Source organism: Pinus tabuliformis, chromosome 6 (assembly GCF_031772625.1).
Source record: "Pinus tabuliformis cultivar Carrire ecotype Pingquan chromosome 6, CPIR1, whole genome shotgun sequence".
NCBI classification, from domain to species: Eukaryota; Viridiplantae; Streptophyta; class Pinopsida; order Pinales; family Pinaceae; genus Pinus; species Pinus tabuliformis.
In genome coordinates this window covers 98,694,614-98,707,786 of record NC_142292.1, presented here as the reverse complement: position 1 = coordinate 98,707,786, position 13,173 = coordinate 98,694,614, and the positions used below count along the sequence as shown (strand labels likewise).

At 40.5% G+C, this 13,173-nt stretch overlaps 1 protein-coding gene across 4 annotated transcripts in view; it reads right to left on the bottom strand.

Annotated features, from left to right (window-relative positions):
* LOC149257442 (uncharacterized) overlaps nucleotides 1-13,173 on the bottom strand; it is a 454,745-nt gene that overhangs the window by 374,819 nt on the left and 66,753 nt on the right. The window lies entirely within an intron of this gene.

The following is a 13,173-nucleotide window of genomic DNA, read 5'->3' as shown; positions in this document are numbered from 1 at the left end:
GCATTAGAAAACCACAGTAGGTGACGAACTTATAAGTTGCCTACTACATATGAATTGACACACTAATTGCAATGAAAAATGAAGAATTCTCTCCAAGAATGTTCTAAGAGCTTCTTTATATGCACTTTTCCTATAACTCTCAAATCCGCTCATTCACTTCCATTAGCATGCACTACCAGCTTTTAGCTCCTTCTCTACAGTGGGTGCTCTAGGTAAGTATTTCAGTTGAGAAACTATCTTCTCAAAATATCGAAGTTCTCTCCTTTAGCAACTATCAAGACAGATGATCCATCAAATGGGAATAAGCAGAATAGAGATCCATTTTGTCACTAACCGTCCAACCTATATTTAGATCATAAATATATAATGCCACATAGGTAAACATCTATTGCAATATCAAACAAGTAGAAGGCACTCTTTGCGGATAAATTTTTCATCAAAATGTCCTTATTTCTTAAATCAATGTTATGGGTTAGTTGATACATCATTAAGTCCTATAACTGTATGTGGAATTAGGCTTCCTTAGGCATACTCATAGCCCTAGTTGCACGAAACGCTGAAATGTTTGGAAGTTTTCAAAATGGGTACAGCTGGAAACGCAAACCCTGGAAAATGGAAACATTGACCGAAACGTTGGGCATACGTATATATGTATGTATGTATGTATGTGTCTAAGTTTGTTTACAAATAAGTTAATAACACATTATTTTGTGTATGTATGTATCTTGCATATCTCGCGTTACATATGTATGCTATGTTGCATGAAGCTTCTAGGAACCCAACATTTCGGGCCGTACCCGTACCTGAAACTCTGAAACTCGACCATCATGTAATCATCTATGAGAATTAATATAGACTTGGTATTCTTTCTAAATTGTCATCTATGGGTCTTATTCTCTTTTTTCCTGCAAGATAATGTGTTATTCACTTATTCATATATTTATTTATATATACATATACATATATGATGTTTCGGCGAACATTTCCATTTTTGGGAGGTCACGTTTCTAAACATACCCGTTTCAGAAACTCTGAAATCTTTCATCGCATCATGCAGCTCAGTATGTATGTAATTTTTTTACAAATAAGTTAATAACACATTATCTTTTCAGGAAAAAAAGAATGAGACACATAAATGACATTTTAAAAGGAAAACCCAGTCTAGACTCTATACTAACTCTTATAGATGATTACATGATTCAAAATCCAAAACTATCCTTTATAGATAAAGGTTGTATATCCAAGATTTGAAAATCAGCCTTTATATATGAGGCTTTACATCCAAAATCAACCTTTATACATGGCTATATGTGCTGAAAATGAAATAAAACATGAGTTAATAACAAGTACAATTACATACCTTATAATCCTCATCCTCATTAATAAAAATACAAGAAGGTGTTTTTTTAGCAGAACTAGAGTGTGGTTTGATTAGAGACAATTTAGTTTATGGAGCGATTAGAAATAAAATTTAGTGGTAGATTAAATCTTTTGGCCATAGAAGGGCCCCGCACTCTCGTTGAGTGTTTGAGTGAACCCGTTGAAGCAAAAAAGTCACAGAAATGAGTCAGATTAGAGTGGAAACAAGGCAGATTTGTTGGTCAAAGTTGTCATTGATGTCAATATGGCATTGTTGAAGATGCCCTAAAACCTAACTACATGACTAAACCGTAATCCATTGATGAGCATTGATTGATGCCAAATGCATTAACATTGATTGGATTGCAAACCCTATGCATGGCCAGACCTTAACTCTAAGCATTGATTGAAAACCCTAGCCCTAAAGTGCATTTAAAGATGAAACCCTATAAAAACCCTAAACCCTAACTAATCCTTTTCTAGTTAACCCTAATTCCTAAATGGTGAAACCCTAATTTCTTCCATTATGATTCCCTTACTCTAAATACCCTAGCTTAATGGCAAAACCAAAAACTAGATACAAACCCTAACACAAAATCCTAGCATGGACAATAAAACTCTAAGTGTAATGGATGAAATTCTAAATAACAAAATATATGCATTACTAAATCCCTTGATGCAGCACAATACCTTAATGCCATATATGTCCTAAAACCCTAAAAGCTATTCATAATAAAAAATAAAAAATAAAAAAATAAAAATTATTATTTAAAAAGAGCCTCAAGGCTCAAAACAATTTTTCTCTCGTCCGCATGGGGTAGCTCAAGTGGCAATAGCCGTGGAAATGAAGTCTCACCGAACCGGAGATCTCGGGGTTCGATTCTTGTGCTACCCTTCCTGGAAATGGGGTGAATAACGGACATGTAAAAACTCGAAAATGGGTCTTACCGAAGCTTACAAAAAAAAAAAACAATTTTTCTCTCCATTCATTAACGTTTTAACATAACAAATTTATGCATTGATAAAAACTTTATAAAGCTACCTCCACGTCATGCATAATTATTTTGCAAAGATAACATATTCAAAAGAAACGCTATATAACATAATTTTGGACATATTCTCAGCTCCACGTTAGATGCATTACACGGCTCCACCAATTCAGAGGTTGACTCCACCAGTAGAAGTCGGCTCCACCACATACATGACATGAAAATGAATATAAATACATGTTAAATAACATTTGTTTAAAAGCACAAAAACACGAATAAAACTAAGGAATGAAGAGATCCTTCACATCTCGTGAACGCAAAAGAAAATTTGATGCTCATTTATTGATGAAACAGAAGCATGACAGGAGACTGATCAAAATACACAATTAGTAATATGAAATGTGTGGTGTATTAGCGTAATGGTTCCTATCCCTTGTGTTCTGGCCCAATGAGAATTGGTCGTGGTCGCATTTTCCTAGATCTGAGTGATTCCATATTTGTTGATGCAACTAAGTAACATTTCCTGAAGAGACACTCTTGGACCTATATGCTCGACTTGTGAACAGAAATACTTGGACCTATATTATGCAGAGGATTTTGGATTTGTTACCTTAGATGTGGGCCAAAAAATATTTTTGGACTTGTGGCATAGGGTTGTGTAATGATTGTGGGCCTATGTGCAGACCTGTGGAAAAACTAGTCTGGAACCTGTATTTGGGCAGAATATTTCAGACCTGTCAAAGACTAGTCATAGACTTGTCTCTGGACTGAAAACCACATCAAAATAGATCAACACCTCAACTTTCTTTAGATAAGTTTGCTACAATTCAACTTAAGGCTTTGAATTCTCTATTTTATATATTGCTTTGAGCTACAGGCACTTTACATTGAGCAAACTACTCTTCACATGTAAGCATTTCAGTTTCTAGCAAACTTTACTTTTGTTTACTAATACATTTCCATTTAGTTTGACAGATTTGTTTCATGAATGCATGCATCATTTCTATGCTACATTGTTATTTTGAATACTGAAGCATTATATTTTCATTGTCTACTTGAAACAAGTTTATCTACAAGCAACTTATTTGCATCATTTCTAGTTTACTTACAAGCTAATCTCCATTTGAAAGTTCTGTTTGTAATATCTTGTTGAGCAACATTTCCTTACTTTGAAGCATTGCAAATTTAGTATTTCTTTGGGAGAACATACTTGCATTTCATTTAGGCATTTTAAATTAGCTTGCATTTCTAATTTACCTCCAAGCATAAGCTTGGTTGATGGGCAATATACGGAAAAAGGCTTTCTTGGAAAATTCTTCCAACTGGTATGAAGTAAGGTAAAGAGTGCGTGACCCTGCAGTTATGGAGGTGGCTTGTCCCCTTGTAGGAATGAAGGCACATGTTGGCTCGTAAGATTGAGGGGAAGGGTATCATTAACAACACCGTCGTGTCCTCAACCCCTCTTTCTTACAGTCACCCCAATTTTTACCCTTTGGAAAGAGTTCAAAAGGAAGATCTCTCACTTAGATTAGGAATCTAGCTTAAAATTAACGAAGATAATTGCATCTAACCTTAGTTAAGTGCATTTCATATTAACACACTTTACTTTTCAAGTTAGTTTACTTGCAAATTATTTATATGCTTGTCATGATGAAAATGTTTTAAATTAATTATCTCACTTAGGCAAGTACCATATTATTCATTTTTGCAAAAGTGAAGTTTTATCTTGTTTCATGTTGCAAGTCATTTTATTTGCCTCCTTACCTGCTCTAGCATTGTGAATGACTATATTCTAGAACCATTTCTTTGGAAGCAATTTTAAATCTTGCTAATATCTTCTTGATTGACAGGGTTACTTGTGTTTCACTTTGAAACATTTCATTTTAGAGCAAGTGTTATTTATTTTAAAGCAATATTGAAGGCATTGGTCTTATATGCTCATCTTTGATTTATGTGTTGATGGTTATTGAAGTATATTTCATTTCATATTGCTCATCATATTTGCTCATAATCTCAAGTAATCCAAATTAACCTTGACATCTCCTAGAAACCTTACATCACCTTTTTAACTTAGCTTTTCATTTAGGGACCACCCCCCTTAGCTTGCCTAGAAGAGAGCTTAAACGAAGAGAGTTGGAAATATGTGATAGCCCCATATCTTAGTTTTGCCACCAATCACACCTTGTGGGGTTAAGGGATTTTCTCACTAACTTAGGTGTGTGTGACAGGCGGCAACAATAGGCAAGAAGAGGAGTTCGAACTAGCGGAGCCCAAAAGAAGAGAAGGGAGCAGCAATTATAAATAGAGGAGAAAGGCCTCATTTTTGCATCTTTGACAATTTGACATCTAAACTTGAGTTGCTTGAGTTGTTTGGCCAAGTCGACCAATGTTATTGAGCATAAGGGATTTCCAAGCCGAAATTCCACCCCTTCCTTCAGTGAACTTCGAGTGTCACATTAGGAGAAAATTTGGAGAGCTGATTCCACGCAATTGAGGAGCCATTTCATAGGATATTTCTCCTAGGGAGCAGAAGGAAATTTGTGGGGCTAAGAGAGGCTAGCAAAAATTGGAGTTTTGGACAAAGAATTTGCAGATATTTTCCCATAAGGAGGACGAGTTTTCCCTTAGTGATTTACAAGGATGAGAGAACTGCTTTAAGGAGGGCCAAATCTCTCTATTTCAAGGCCTGCGCAGGGGTCATTGGCCATCTTCTACATGTCATAGAGAGCAAGAGCTTGTGGGGGTTTAGCAAGGAGAAATAAGGAGGTTTGGAGCAGCTATTTGCAGTGGACTTGGGAGTAGGGGGGGGAATTCCAGCAGTTGTTTGGGGCATTTTGCAACAATTTCATCTCTACAATTTCTTCAGCCAACCAATTAGAGACACGCATTTTTTGGGGTCACCCAGGCACTTTGAATTTAGCCTGTTATCGCTCAAACTAGCAACGAGCATAAAAGAGACTCCTAAAGGGACAACTGCTAGATCAAGGACAACAATGGAGGCTTAGCCTACTGTCACCTCAGCTAAGACTCCTTACTCTTTACGGACTTTCACCGATGGGAGGAGACCCAGCATATAGAAAGTCACTTGTGAAGGATGAATCAACCAATGGATGTGAAGTGACCTTAATGATCCCTTTCCTAGAAGGGGGCTTAAGCATAGAGCTTACTTGTTTTTTAAGCAAGGTACAAATATTTCTAGGATAAGGAGGTGAGTATTTGTGGGTTAGGTTAGAGGAATATGCCTTGTAAAAGAGTTTCCCAATCCTAAAATCCTTATTGAACTTGACTTCCCGAACAGTTCTTGAAGAATTGACTTTTCAAAGGTGTGGGACCACACAAGACCAAGTGGACCCAACCTAGGTTAAGGGGAGAGTATCTAGCAACCAATGATGTTCTTAACCCAAACAACGAAGGGGAAAGGATCAAAGCAAGAATTTCCAATTAAACGTATCAAATTGATCCTCTGAGGTGCTAGCCTAGGGAATATCAGGGCAAAGTTTGATCTCAGAGCTAGGACTTGGGTTATCTCACAACTCCACCGTCGGAATGGCCTCAAAATTGGAGGAGGCCTTGAAGACACAACAACGCAGTAGAGGCTAGGAGATTGAACGTTTTATTGGACTATTTTGTCGGGAAAGTGATGCCCCAGGTGACCCAACTTGGTTAGACCTAGAAGAGAGGGAAAGGTGGAGAAAAATATTCTGAGTGATCGCCTATTGGAGGACTAGTGCCTTAATCCCTTGGGGAGAATGTATTCTAGGAGAATGATGAGAAAGGACTTCATATCTCATTCAAGGAGGCCTTAAGGACTACTTCACTTTGCAAAAAGAGATGGCTTATCAAGATAAATTCACCGGTAGAATTATCCCTAGGAAATTTCATTCAACATACATGGCCCATACATTGAGAGATGTTATATAGAAACAATAATTCAACAATTTCGCAATTATGCAATTAGCCCTAGTACAACGAAAATACCATTCAATGCGTATGACAAAGTAAAACAAGAATAACATTAAATGTGTGTACTTACATGTAAGAGAACATATCCAACCATCAACAATTTGAAAATAAAGAAGCTCCAAGATAAGATAACCCAATCCAAACATCAAAATTGATCTATGCTCCAATTCTTCATCCCAAAAAAAGTGCGAAATGCTCAAAGAGAAGAGTGATCCAATCCAAAGTGATGATGAGAAAATTAACTCATCTCACTTGTATTTATACACTAATTAGGAGTTCGAATTAGTCTCTTAGGCCTACATAAGCCCCAAAAATAAAATAATGTGCTAATAACATAACTTTTGTTGACAAGTCCACCAAACTAGCTCATGAATGAAATAATAAACCTCTCACAAAGTCAAATGATAAACAATACATGTCGTAGGGCCCTCCAAGAGGCCTGATGAGGTCCATAGGTGCCATAATGAAGGATAGGACCCTCAAAAGTGATGGACGATGGGGTGGCCCCTTGTTCTCCAAACAATAAATCTGTGGTGCTCCCAGTGGGTGTGGGGGCACAATAATAACCTCATGGGTCTCCAAATGAGTCGAAGATGCTTGTAGACCATTTGTAAGGGCTCAAATGATGGTGTAGGTAATGCCACATCATCCTAAGTGTCCTGGGTCAGCTGCCAAGTGCATGGTACATTTGTGGGGTTGGCTGGGCAAAGGTGAACCAGGTGCATCTTCCTTGTCCAACAGGTGGATCTCGAGCCAATCTCTGAACATCTCTAGGGATCCATGGAGTCTTGTCTACCGTTGTGGAGGCTCAAGGCTCTCAACACACAGCCTGCATGTGCCAATGTAGCCCTCGGGAGGGTTAGTGTTGATTTGGGGGTAGCATCGGATGTGCTCTAGCCATGAAAATTGGTGGAGAGGCTAAAGCACAAGAGATCTCCAAGACCCAGAAATGGTTTGGGGAAATTCTGCCCGGTGAAGGAGATATTAAAATAATTAATATTTTTAATGGGTTCCTAAGTCTAAACATAGGAAAATAAAAACATTAATGAGTATTAATATAAAACTAGGTTAGAAGATTCTAAATGACATGCATCAAGCCAAATCCAATCTTAGCCATTGATTGGAGATGTAATCTCGGTCGTTGAAGACTCAACAGAAAAAGTATAAGAGGAGGCTTGAGGGTCAGTTGGAGACACGCCAGAGTGATCAGTCAGTTCGATTTTCTAGAGCGGGATTTGCTAAGAGAAATCGAACCAGTGATCAGAGTTGCAACGAGGGGCAGTGAGTACGAGGCACAGAGGCAGAGATAGTGTCGGAAGACTAGCGCAAAAGCAAAGAGGTAGACGAAGAGCCGGAGGGAGCCACGCAAAGGCCAGCAGTGACTGCACAAAGGCCAGAAGGGCCTGCGTCATCCACGCAGAGGCTGCAAAAGTGACGCAGGGGGGCAGAGAGGTTGAGCAGAGCCTCAAAGGGCTGACGCAGTGGGTTTCAGGCTGGCGCAGAGGCCAGAAGGGCTGACACAGTGCTTCAGATTGTGCTAGAGAGGGTTTCATGGGACAAACTTTCAGAATATCTGCTTCCGAAGAGAGGTATCACTGCCAGATTTTTTATCTCTGTCAGGTGAGCCGATTTGGCACCTAGTGTACTCAAGAAAAGCTACTTAATAATAAAACCCTCAGAACTACTGCATTGGTTTTCTGAAGTTGGGTTTTTCCGGGGACGATTGTCCAAAAATAACGGTGTCCCTTGTGTGTTTGTTCATTTCTTTCAACTGTTGATCTGTAGATAGTTGAGACTATATTGTGTTTATTTCAGTGTTTATATGGTTAAATAACTTGTTAGTAATTAAACAAGTAGGTGAAATAAACCAGAGAATATAGATAAAATTTCTAACGGGTAATACTTAGAAGTTTCAACAGTTAGGACCCCGTATAGGGAGACCAAACCCAAGATGGAAACCGCCTGCAATCCTTCATAAGATCCAATGCGTCCCCTAGCCTTCCAGTACAATAGGTCATCAAGGAAATCAAGTAAAATGGCTTACAAACCATGGACCACAAGTGGGGACTTCCTAATGGCATGCCCTTCCATAATGGGCTTTGGCGTGTGCTAATATCTCTCAACTCCAAATCGGGTTAACCAAGTATCCCATTAGGTGGTTTCTACTTCTAAAAGGGATAATATGTCCAATGTACATCCTTTAGAAGGTGGTGGTATGTGATAAAGAGATGAATGGAGTAGGGGATGAGAAGGGGCAGTCTTGGGCCACATGTTGGGGTACAAGGGTAGCTAGTAAAAGGGAAGCCCACACTTGGGTATATAATGTATAAGAGGGTACAATCGTGGTACATGAGGTGCCCCAGCCTTGATTTTTCCACCCTTCTTTATATGCCTTTTGCCATTTTAAGATTTTTCTTTAATTAACTGCTCGGGGCTCAAGGGGTAAGAGCATGATGTGTGAGATATAGCAGTGGATACCCCATTTTAAGGTAGGGCGGTTCATTGCCCACCAGGGGTTGGGACAATCATGGATTCCTATATGATGAAGGAGGCTCATAGAACCTGTAGGAACTAGGGTGATGGCCATGATGATGGGGTAGAGCTCATGTGTTGGCTTTTGCCCACGTGCTAAATGTGTTTGTCCCGACCATATTTTGCATTTTGTGGTACGTTTTCCTATTGAATGTGGCCAATTTTGCTTTTGCTTTTCTTTTTAGCTGCATCAACCTCCAAGGCATCATTCCAAACCCGGCCCAAGGTGTGGATAAGAGGAAGGGGAGAGCTAACCCTATGTGGACCCAATGGAGGAATGTGGACCCAGGTGGGAGACGAATGGGGTAATAATGAGTGGAAAGGGGGTAATATATGTGGATGAGGGAGCGAGCCCAGGGAACCAAAATTAGTGTTTCTTGTGAAATACCATCCCTAAAGCTAAATGGTCAGTAAAAGAGATCCCACACGACCAAAATCCAAGGTTAATAATCCAAAGGGGACTATGGAACAAGAGCACAAACCTAGCCCATTCTTTCCACCAAATCTCCCCATTCATCCATGCCCAGAAGTGTCCATGATAAGAAAACTACAATACTCAATTACCAAATGAAAAGGCATAGCTTTGGGTTCAAGAGGCCCACCTTCAAACATACGATCATGGCAGATGGGTGAGGGACCACATGGCTGCCTCAAGTGATAGAAAAATGGCACAATGAGCCAATTGGTGGCTACAAGGGGCTATTGGTTGTCGGCTGAGAACCACCTTAGAGAAAAAAAATCTCCTAGGGATATCACCCACAAAGTGGTGGGTAACACAACCCAAACCCTTTCTGGGTTTTGGTGGGTTTCATGGTAGGAGGCTCCAGTTAATTTGGCCGAATTTTCTGAGCACTTTTGAGGGCCCCAACAAAGGGTGGATTTTAGCCAGGAATAGTAGTTTTTACCAAGCAAGGCGCAGTTCCTCCTAGGGACCTTTCTGGCATTTGGAATTATTGTATTTACACCTGGGTTTTTCCATAGCTTCTAGTAGCAAGACCAGGTTCCATTTATACCACTGATGTACTCATATTTTTCAATTTAATACCATGGCTCGCAGTTCTTCCTAGGGACCGTTCTAGCATTTGGATCTATTGTATTTACACCTGGGTTTTGCCATAGCTTGTAGTAGCAAGACCAAGTTCCATTTCTACCACTGATGTACTCATATTTTTAAATTTAATACCATGGTTCAGATCTTTGGCTCTATTTTATGTGCGTACTGATTGTGGTTGTGTATCAGAATTTTATTCTTGTTGTAGCTTAGTGCATGTATTTGATATTCATTGTTATTTCCTAGTTAGGAACATTACATCCTTCTCTTGCACAATGAAGTAGGGCTTGTTTACTAGCCCTCCTTGGCTACCACTTCTTCACTTCAAGGGATCAACCACTAGGCCAACCAATTTGTCTCTTACAGCAGATTTATGCTCCTTTATAGGTCTGCACTTAGGGCACCCAAGACACCTTCTACCTTCCCTCCAAACAATACACAAGATGCCCTCCAAACTCTATCCAAACTGGACACTACACCAACCTAGCAACCATCAACTTAGTGTTGAATTTTCTAAGTCTATCCGTTAGAAAATTAATCTGTATTCTACTGGTTTATTTCTTCTACTTGTTTAAATTCAAACAAGTTATTTAATACATTTAAATACCGAAATAAACACAATACAGTCACAACATCTACAAATCATCAACTGAAAGAAAACAAGAACACAAGTGACACTGTTATTTTTGGACAAATGTTCTCGGAAAAACCCAATGCGGGAAAACCCGTCCAGCTATTCAAAGGATTATATTATTATGCAGTCTATCTGAGTACAACTGGGTGCCTAACCAGCTCACCCAACAGAGAAAAATACATGGAAGTAATACCTCTATATTCGGAAACGGGTATTCAGAAAACATGTCCCACGAAACCCTCTCTAGCACAACTGAAACTCAGCGCTAGCCCTTCTGGCCTCTGCGTCAGCCCCAGAACCCTCCGCATCAGCCCTCTGAGGCACTGCGCAGCCTCAGGGAGCCTCTGCGTCACTCTCTGCCCTCTGCGTGGATGACGCGGTCCCTCTGGGCTCTGCGCTGCCTTTGTTGGGCTCTGCGCTGCCTGGACTGGTTGTTTCTCTCGCTCTCTCTGCTTTTGTGTTGGTCTCCCAGTATTGTCTCTACCTCTCTGCCTCGTACTCAGTGCCACTCGCTGCTGATCACTGATTCAACTTTGCTTAGCAACCCCGCTCCAGCAAAATGAATGATTGATCACTCTGGTGTATTCTCCAATTGACCCTCAAGCCTCTTCTTATACTTTTCTCATTGGTCCATCAACGGCCGAGATTAAATCTCTAATCAATGGCTAAGATTAAATTTGGCTCCATCCATGACTTTTGGAACCTTCTAACCCAGTTTTATATTAATACCCATTAATATTTTATTTTTCCTAAGTTTAGACTTAGGAACTCCATTAAAATATTAATTATTTTAATATCTCCCAAACCAGGTACAATCTGTCCAAACCATTTATGGGTCTTGGAGATCTCATGTGCTTTAGCCTCTCCACCAATTTTCATGGCTAGAGCACATCCGATTCTACCCCAAATCAACACTCTCTTTTAGCAAGGACTCTGCTCTAGTAATACTCCACACTGAGCATCACCCTGATCATCCGGCAGCAGTACCTGTGTTGATGCTAGGCCTCCCCGCCCAACATCCTCTACACTTCTACATCCTGTACTACTGCCCATGGCCTTGCCACTTCCACTGTTGCATCTGTACGGCGGCGCCCTCTGCATCCGTGTTGTTGTTGGTCCATCCTCCCAACATTGCATCTACACTGCATCCCCCTCTCATCATGTTGCATCATGCTAAAGCATACTGCTACTACACTGCAACTCAGTTACTGAGAATTATGTAACTGATCCACGCAACTTTGACATCCCTATCAGGCTAAAAACACTCCCAATGTTGAAGCTCTCTCTACCGCTAACAAGTTCTCCCTCTATTGGCCTTTGCGCTGCTGCAACAACTCCCTGCATCTCGCACCGTTGCACACCTCTCTGTGCCATCCTACACTGGTGCAACACTCCCGTGCCTCTCGCACTGTTGCAGCCTGCTAGCCTCGCGCTGCCTGGGGACTCTTGCACTGTAGCACTCTCTGTCACTTCATGTGCACCCGTCTCTACCGACATCCGCCAGTCTTGCTACTCCTCTTCGAGGCTCCTGTAGCAAGGTATAATCCAAGAGGTTGGGTACCTCAAGGATCCTGCCCATAGTTGCGGGGGAGCGCCCCCTCCCCGGAACCCACTCCCGAATCACGCTCTGGGCGGGAGTGGCTCGGGAGCGCGCTCCCAAAAAAAATTTGTGCTCCCTGCCATTTTCGGGAGCGTTGTAGGGAGCGGTCGCTCCGTCACTCCCAGAGCGAAATTTTAAGCCCGGGATCGCTTGGGGAGCGATCACTCCCAATCGCTCCCGGGCATTAAAAAATCGCTCCAGGAGCGTTCCGAGCGGCGCCGGGAGCGATCCAGCGGTAAAAAAAAACATAAATATAAATATAAATAAATAAAATAAAATCCACTGACCTCAAAAAAAATTAAATTTAAAAAAAAAAATTGTTTTAAAAGCCCAATGGGCCTAAAAAAACTTCATTATCACTTCATTGAGTTGAGTTTGTTGGAGAGCAAGAGCAAAGGAGCAAGGAGAAGCGAGGATCAAGTGCCGAGGAGAGAGGAGCAAGCCTACAGAGATAAGTAACTTAGTAATTTAGTTAGTTTAATTTAATTAGGTAGTAACTTAGTTAATTTAATTTAGTTTATTGAGTTTAAAATTCATGAATTTAAATTAAATTAATAAATTAAATTAATTAATCCCAATAAATTAAATTAATTTGCAGATTCAAGAATCAAAACCCTACAAACATAAAACACCATGGACCTGGCTATATTTCTTGGCATTTTCCTCTTCTTGGTCCCTTTTATGGTTATTATGGTGCTGGAGAGTAGGAAACGGAGTGGCCAAACTGAAGAGGGGGATGAAGAAGTTGGAGAAAGTCGAATTGGTGAAAACCCCGGTGAGGAGGAGTTGGAGGAGGGTGAACATGACCCTCAAAAAACTAAACAAGACCAAACCCCATTGTGAAAATATGTTAACAGGGCTGAAACAGGGAGAGGGGGTGGAAGCACTAAATTTCATTGCCCCCATTGCAACACTGATTACACAGGTTCATACACCCGTGCTAGAAGACACCTCTACGGGAAAAGGCCATGGGATGGAGACAAACAAATAGGAATCGAAACTTGTACAGCGGTGTCAGCAGCGGATAGAGCCAAATACAAAAGGG